At 46.4% G+C, this 7,929-nt stretch overlaps 1 pseudogene; it reads right to left on the bottom strand.

The window, feature by feature from the left end:
* Positions 1–2,120: 2,120 nt before the first annotated feature.
* Positions 2,121–6,330, bottom strand: LOC126026137 (patatin-like phospholipase domain-containing protein 6; annotated as a pseudogene).
* Positions 6,331–7,929: the final 1,599 nt, after the last annotated feature.

The raw sequence follows: 7,929 nt of genomic DNA, 5'->3' as shown, positions 1-7,929 counted from the left end.
TTGGAAGTCTAGAAAAGTAAAAGTAATTAAATATAATAGAAACCATAATAGAAAAAAATTTTATATTCCTAGAAAATGGTATCATACTATCTTCCTAATCAAAGAAAAAATTTCAAAGAAAAACATATATGTCAAAATTTGGGAACCTTAATTGTTTCTATGACTCTGACAACATGAATGTTAATACAATAAACTAGCCAAAAATATTTTTGTTTGTTCTTTTCTAATTTCTGTAAGTTCCCTTCTTTTTATGGGTACAGAGGAATGTTATATGGGCAATGCTATATGAGTTTTAGATGGAAAAAGTTGCAGAAGATAAAAATATTTTGTATTATATTTTATCATTATTTTAATTTACCAACAGTCTCAACTCAAACTAGTACATAATGCAAAATAGCAGTACAGTAAATTATGATTATATAGACATAACTAAAATAGGAAACTATCATTTTAGGAGTATAAAAACACTTCTATTAATTTATGAATGAGCAAAAATAAACCATGGAAAAGTGTGGATATATGTCCCTAAGCAGAAAGAATAGTCTACATAGCATAGAATAACCAGGATCGTCAGTCAATTAAAAAAACATAGTTTATGTAATATATTATGAGAATTTAAATAGTTACCATAATCATTTAAGGGTTTTAGTCAATCTAATAAATGCGACAATTTTAAGTTCAATATTCTGTATCATGTCAAAAGGATTGATTCTATGAGTGAGGGCAAGTGGAAAATCATTTTACAATATCAGTCTTTAAACCAAACCTATAGTAATTTACATAATAATCTAACAAATAAATAAACAAGAAGCCCAAATTTAAAGTCACTGAAGCATACTATAAATATAGCTACTACATAATAAAACTGAAAATATGTTAAAAAAAAGAATAAAAAAAATAGAACAGTTCTTTTACTACATTAATTTAATTTAGAATCAGTACAAATAAATCAATTAGAACAAAAGTCAATGAAAATGACAATGACATTAAACACATTTGGAACAAGAATAAAGTACCTGCAGCATTTATCTTAAGAATGTTCAAGAACTACAGACCTGGGCTCACAATGACTATTAAATCTACAAAATTAAATTGTGTTTAAAAAACAAAAGACAATATATAAAGTATATGGCATTATATAGCATTGAATATGACATTTGATCTTAGCCAAAAGGCTAACATTCTACTAACATTATATAACTATTTCATAATATAATACAACTCACACGATATATTATTCAAGAAACATTATTTATTCATTGCACAGTGATAGTCAGGCTTTACTCCTGGTTTTGTGCTCATGGATCACTCTTGGAAATTCTCAAATCTTAATCAGATACAAACACTACTATACTATTACTCTGGTTCATAAACAAGGAACCTGACGGTAGTTATACTGAAAAATACGTTCATTTTTCCTGGACAGTAAGAATTAATTTAAGAATTTAATAAACTATTAAATTGTCATCAAGATCAAATTTTAAAACATTTTGATGTCTTCATCTCTATTCAAGTAGAATATTATCTGACTTCCACTGTGTATAGAACAGCTAGGTAAAAATACCCTTACCTAGTATATAGAATGTGTTTATATACTTGGAAAGCAGAAATAAACAGGACTCAGTAATTATGGAAAGGAAAATGTCTCATTTACAATGTCAAAGAATCCACAAAATTATAAAATGAATGAAATGGAAACTATGTAGAGAAAATAACAATTACACTTGGATTATCTTTCTCTCTCCGTACAAACACATATCTTGTATGAATGAGGTGACTTTGTTTGCATATGCTAGTAAAATAAGGGGCCGCAGATGCATGAAACAATTGTGTAGCTAAGAAAGAAACACACTGAAGAAAAAGGCTGTTTTTGGTAAATTATACAAAAAACTGAAATAGTGGAAACAATGCTATTGTAAATATTTGGATTTATTTTGTATTTCTAAATTTTCCTCATTTCTACTGCCACTTCTTTCATCACACACACACACAAAAAAAGAAAATTAAAATGTTTTGTTTATTATCTGTTATTTTTATAGGGTTCAACAAAAACAAAGAAAGAATTTTGGAAATGTCCATGTGAATAAAAGTAATGTCTAAATTTGGGGTTCCAGTTGAGATTTTTTTTTCAAGAGGGTCAAATTTTATTAGAAGGATCCAAGGTGTCAGTGCAATGTTTTTCCAGTAAGGGGACCCCACGAGGGTCGCAGAAATAGCAGCAGGCAGTGGAAAGGGGTGCACGACACCCCACAGAACCTTCCTGCAGCCTCGCTTCAGGGAGGCTGTGGAATGGATGGGGGGCCCAGTTCCAGGTCCTCAGGCGTCAGCTGCTGAACTGGGGGCGTCAGGGGGCGCATAGCGCCGGTGGCGCAGAAGGGACTTCTCGTCTTCCATCTCCGAGGAGGTGCTGGGGCTCTCGTCCTCAGGGGACCCGCCCTCCTCTCGGGAACAGTCCGGGCCTGCATCTTCTTCATATTCCGTCAGGCAGTCAGACTCCTCCCCATCTGCACAGCCATCGGACACGTAGCTTTTGGGGGGCTCAATGTGGGACACGATTTAGGCCAGGTCGGTGAAACCAGAGCTGGGAAAGGCCAGGACGTCTGTCCCACGACTCTCCTGCAGGTCCGTGGACCGCGGGTCCCTGAGCATCTTCTCAATAACGGACCTGCCGCGGGTCCCTGAGCATCTTCTCAATAATGTTGCCCCGGGTCCAGCCCCCAAACACCGCCGTATTGGTACCCCACATCATAGATCTGGTCGAATTTGCCAAAGTCCATGGTCTTGAAGCAGTCGATGGGCAGCCGCAGGTACTCGCAGTAGGAGCTCGATTTGACCACCTCCAGCTGCCACTCGCATGACACGTAGACCAGGCGGACTGGATCTCGGCCATGTCAGGCACCTTGACCTTGTCGACCCAGGGGTTCAGTCGCCTCCACAGCAGCCACCAGCCGGACAGGCTGTCCCCGTAGGTGCTCAGGTCCGTCTCGTCCTGGCTGCCCACGTCGATGGCGATGACCGTCTTGGCACCCATGCTACGCGATGTCGGCTGGTAGGTTGTTGATGTAGCCTCCGTCCATGAGGAAGTGGCCGTCCTTGGGGTCACATAACGGAGGCAGGTAGCCCGAGAGTGTCATGCGAGCCATCTTTGTGCACCCGCATTGCAGAGGCAGTGATGTCCGTGGTGACGTTGAAGTAGGGTAACCAAAGGTCCTCAATTTGCTTGTCTTGGAAAACTCGGTGGATGCTGCGGTTGAAGTCGGAGCCGGTGAACATGGATGTGGCCGGATAGGTGAGGTCCAGAACAGGCTCCAGCACTGACTGATGTCATTCGCTTGGCCCACTCCCCGGCAGCTGTTTGGTGCGGCTGGCGCTTCGTTCCTCTGCGTACAGGGCCCCGATGAAGGAGCCAATGGACGTGCCGCCCACCAGGTCCACCGGGACTCCCGCCTCCTCTAAAGCCTTCAGCACCCCAATGTGAGAGCAGCCCCTGGCCCCTCCCGAGAAGTGGCTATGGCGGTCAATGGCCTGGAGAAGACCTTCTCGTAGAGCTCGTGCAGCTTGGCGGGGCTGCAGCGGGAGAAGAGGCGGTGGGGACAGCGCAGGTGCAGGTGGCCCGAGCACCAGCTGCGCATGTTGAGCCACTCAACGGTGCGTGTGGGCCCCGTGCCCTCCTCCCGGTGCAGCAGCACCAGCTGCTTGAGGGCACACACCGCAGTGTTTTCCAGCATCTGCTCCAGCTGGCCAAGTATGGGCTCTTGGTCACCTAGTCCCACAATGAGGATGCAGTCTGCCTGGCGCAGGCAGCGTATGGTCCAGGGTGTCAGCGACGTGTCAGTCTGGTAGAGCACAATGCGGTGGGCGTCTTCCTGCTGAGCCAGCCACCCTGACAGCCGGAATTCTTGGATACTATCCAGGGCAGAGGCCCCCAGGCGGGCACTAATAATGTCACTGTTGAGGAGTAGCGTGGGACCAATGGCTTGCAAGGCATGTTGCAATTCCAGCGTGAAGGCGACCATGGGCACTTCTGTACACACAGGGAGGACGGCCACCGTTGACAGGTTGCTGGCTGGGTTGGTGAGCTCCGAGTGTGGGGGTACACCGAGCCCGAACCTGGGAAAGGTCCTTGAAGCTGCTGCAAATTCCCCAGGATTTTCTGGCTCAGAAGGTGAATGAGGCGGGTGACAACCTGTGGTACCTACACTTGATGTGGCCCAGGGTGCCCTCCGGGAGCTTGGCCAGCTCTGTGTCTCGCACTGCATGCACCGTGGTGGCACGTGCCTGGCGTGTCAAGGCCTCCACCACGCCCACGAGATCCACTCCGCCGTATTCTCCCACCAGCTCTTTCTTGCCGCTGCCCCTCTGAATGACGCTGTGCAAACGCCCATTGAGCATGATGTAGGTGCAGTCGGAGCGGTTGCCCTGCCTGTACAGGGTGCTGCCCGCCTCCACAGCCGTCCAGTTGATGGCAAAATCCATCTGGCCAACGAAGGATGACATTCGGGGTGGCCACAGTGCGCTGCGCTTAGCACCATGCTGGGCTGTGCGCGCATGATCTCATAGAAATCGGACTTGGAGATCCGCAAGAAGGTGCAATCTAGCTGGGCCCGCAGCGTGAAGATGAGGGGCTCGCCTGTGAGCACTGCCAGCTGCCCCACCAGCTCCCCGGGCTGCGCCACGAACAGACACACGTCCTCGGCCTCCTCGATCATGCACTGGTACACGTGTAGGCAGCCTCAGAGCACGAAGTGCAGGCTCACGTCCTGATCACCTTGGCGGGCAATGATGGTGCCAGCTTTGGCATGATGTAATAGAACTCGGCTGTTCAGAAGGGAAATGTCCTCGATCTGCATTAGCTTTGCCAGTTCCCTTTCGAAAATGCTGCTTGTCTGGCGGCCCTGGTAAGGCCCAAAGGGGCAGCCGCCACTGGCCGACTCATATTCACAGTAACTGTATTCACAGGCCCCTGCTGGCTGCTCCCGGGGCTCCTGAGTGGGGGTCCGAGCTGGTGCAGCCTGGGGCACCCCGGAGGCCTCTTCCTGCAGCGACAGGGAAATACGGCCTTGCTCATAGGCCATGTCGAAGTCAGAGCGGGGTCCACTGCCCTGCAAACCTGAAATGTCCACTGGCATGGAGATACAGCGACTCAGCAGGGGAGCAGAGGGGGCATCCAGGGAGGTGGGAGGTTTCACAGGGTCCCCTGTAGGTCCAGGCAGGGGGACCCCAGTGGGGTCTGGTGGCCGGCCTGGGTTCTCCCGGGGTTCCTTGGTGGCCGAGGTGCTGGCCACGCGTTTGGAGCCCCGCACAGCGGGCAGGCCAGGGCTGGGGAAAAGGTGCAGAGGCTGGATCTTGTGACTGAAGAGTTCATTGGTGAGTCCCAGGTAGTTGTGAAGCGCCAGGAAAGTGACTCGCTGCAGTCTCACCATGATCTGCACCACGCACACTAAGCTCTCGGGGTACTTGGTGAATACGGTGGAGAAGGCCTCCACAGGCAGGCGCAGTACGGTGGAGTCCCGGGCAGGGCGAGCAGACACTGTGCGCTGGGGGTGCTGGTGGCCCGTGATGACGTCCAGGATGCTCAGGAGGCTGTTGACACTGTCCCCAGGTACCACCTCCTTCACCACACACTCCTTCCCGTCAGGTCCTGGCAGACAGAGCTCCAGCAGTCCATCTTGTACCACATAGATACTGGCATCTGGCTGGCCTTGCCGGAAGACATAGTCACCCTGGCCCAGCCGCTGGAAGACCATGTGCCGGCACAGCTCCAGGAAGAGAGGTTTCTCAAAATGGCCCAGCACCCGGACGTTCTTGAGCATGTAGAGCACCTCGGAGGGCAGGTGGGAGTTGGCCAGGGCACCCTCTGTCAGGTCGGCCTCAAGCACGGATGGCGGTGGCTCCTTCCGCTGTAGTGTGGGGGTCTCCTTCTGGATCCGCAGGATCTTCTTGGCTATGTTAAGCATCTTAAGTTTCTTCTTCATGCGTGGCCTGGAAGTGGTGGAGACAGAGGCGTCCACCAGGGAGGAAGTTGACTGTGACACCTTCCGCATGATCTTCCGGCCATAGAAAAGCACTTTGTCTCTCTTCCGAAACCGGTACCGGGGGCCCTCCGGAGTGGGGGCTTTGGGCACACGAAGCCTCCGCACCAGCAGGAGGATGAGCACGGCCCTAAGGAGCACCGCAACACCGGCCCGATCATCATGCCCAGCACCTGCGGGACGAAGGGCACCGGTTGGTTTCACATCCGCGACCTTCCAAGCTTTCGAGGGCGCCATTGGCCTCCGGAGCCGCTGCCCCCGAGGAGGTCTCCGGCAGCCCGGGCCTCGACGTCCCCATCTGCAGAATGGGGTGGCGCGGCTCCCTTCCTCCCTCCCTCCCCGGGGGCTCAAACTACCTCCAGTTGAGATTTTTGTAGAAGCAGAAGATGGGTAGAGAAGGACAAATATTTAGCTGAAATATAAAATTAAGGACTGGAGTGATAGCACAGCAACTAAAACATTTGCTTTGCACACAGTCAACAAGGGTTAGATCCCAGAATTTCTCATGCTAACACAAGTATGCCAAAAGCAATTTCTAGGAACAAAGCCAAGAATAACTCCTGAGCACTCTGGGTTCTCAAAAATCAAAACAAAGAAAAATGAAGAAATATAAGATTATAAAAATATACATAACTTTTTCTTATTTAAACACACACACAGTATTTTCTGGCATATGAGACCATTTTTTAACCCATGAAAAATTTTTTTAAAGTCGGGGGTCATCTTATACGCGAGTATACAGCATGCTGAAACTTACTCTAGCTTCAGGGACGAGTGATCCCTCCCCCCAATCTTACTGCTGCATCCCAACCAGCTGCCAGAATCCTTGTCCTGATTCATCTTTCAAGGAACACAGAGGAGCTGAGTTACCGAGCACTGCAACCCATCTAGCGTCGGGTCTCTTCGCTGGGTGCTCAGTCCTCTGTTCAGCTTTTATGGGACTCAGAGGAGGCACGCTGTTTCCGTCTAGCAGTTCTATTAATCACTACATCCCAGCCAGCTGCTCTCGGAGGAGCCCCCTCTCCCTGCTCTCAATGTAGATCACAATTAAAAAAAGCATATTCATCACTAAAAGTGACAAATGTAAAATGATTGTTGGCACTCCAAAGTCTTTTATTAAACATATATTGTTAACCTTTGAGTTTTCTACTCTTTATTTCTTATGTTATTTAATTTCTATTTGGTGTGCGTTAAAAGAGAGGTAGTCTTATACAGTCAATATAGCCCAAACCCTATATATTAATAGGAAAATAGGGAGTCATTTTATATGCTCAGTCATCTTATACGCTAGAAAATATGGTATTTAAAATAGTTGCTTTTGACAAAATAGGTGACATTACTTAAAAATATAGTTTTGCCCAAGCATCATTAGATACAATGTAGGAAAGAAGTTATCCTTTAAATATCAAAAATACCATTGACATAATGATACATACTTAAACAGTTCTCACATAAACTTACTTATACAGAATTGATATATTTAGCTATATTTCTACTTTATTGATTTCATATTTTCTAATTCCATAAATTATACACTTGTTCTTAAATGGGATAATTTTCAAAGCTTCATTGATTTTTGAAAGACTAAGCAAAATTCTATTAACTTTTGCACTTTATATTTTAGAATCAACATAATGTTGTATAAGTACTTTAACATGTGTTGCATGCTTCTTTTATACAGATAGCTAGTGTAGACATATCTAAAACACAGGCCCCAATATACTATATGAGGAATTTGAATATAAATGCTAAACAATATATTGTTGGGAGATTATAACATACATGATATATATGCACTATAATAAATGATCAATTTTATCATTTACTAGAAATCTAATTTTATATGAAGTACTTTATTTAAAAACCACATATACAATATTTGATATAATTATCCATA

This window comes from Suncus etruscus, chromosome 13 (assembly GCF_024139225.1).
Source record: "Suncus etruscus isolate mSunEtr1 chromosome 13, mSunEtr1.pri.cur, whole genome shotgun sequence".
In the NCBI taxonomy this organism is placed as follows: Eukaryota; Metazoa; Chordata; class Mammalia; order Eulipotyphla; family Soricidae; genus Suncus; species Suncus etruscus.
The sequence above is the reverse complement of the archived record's forward strand: the minus strand, read 5'-3'. Positions and strand labels throughout refer to the sequence as shown.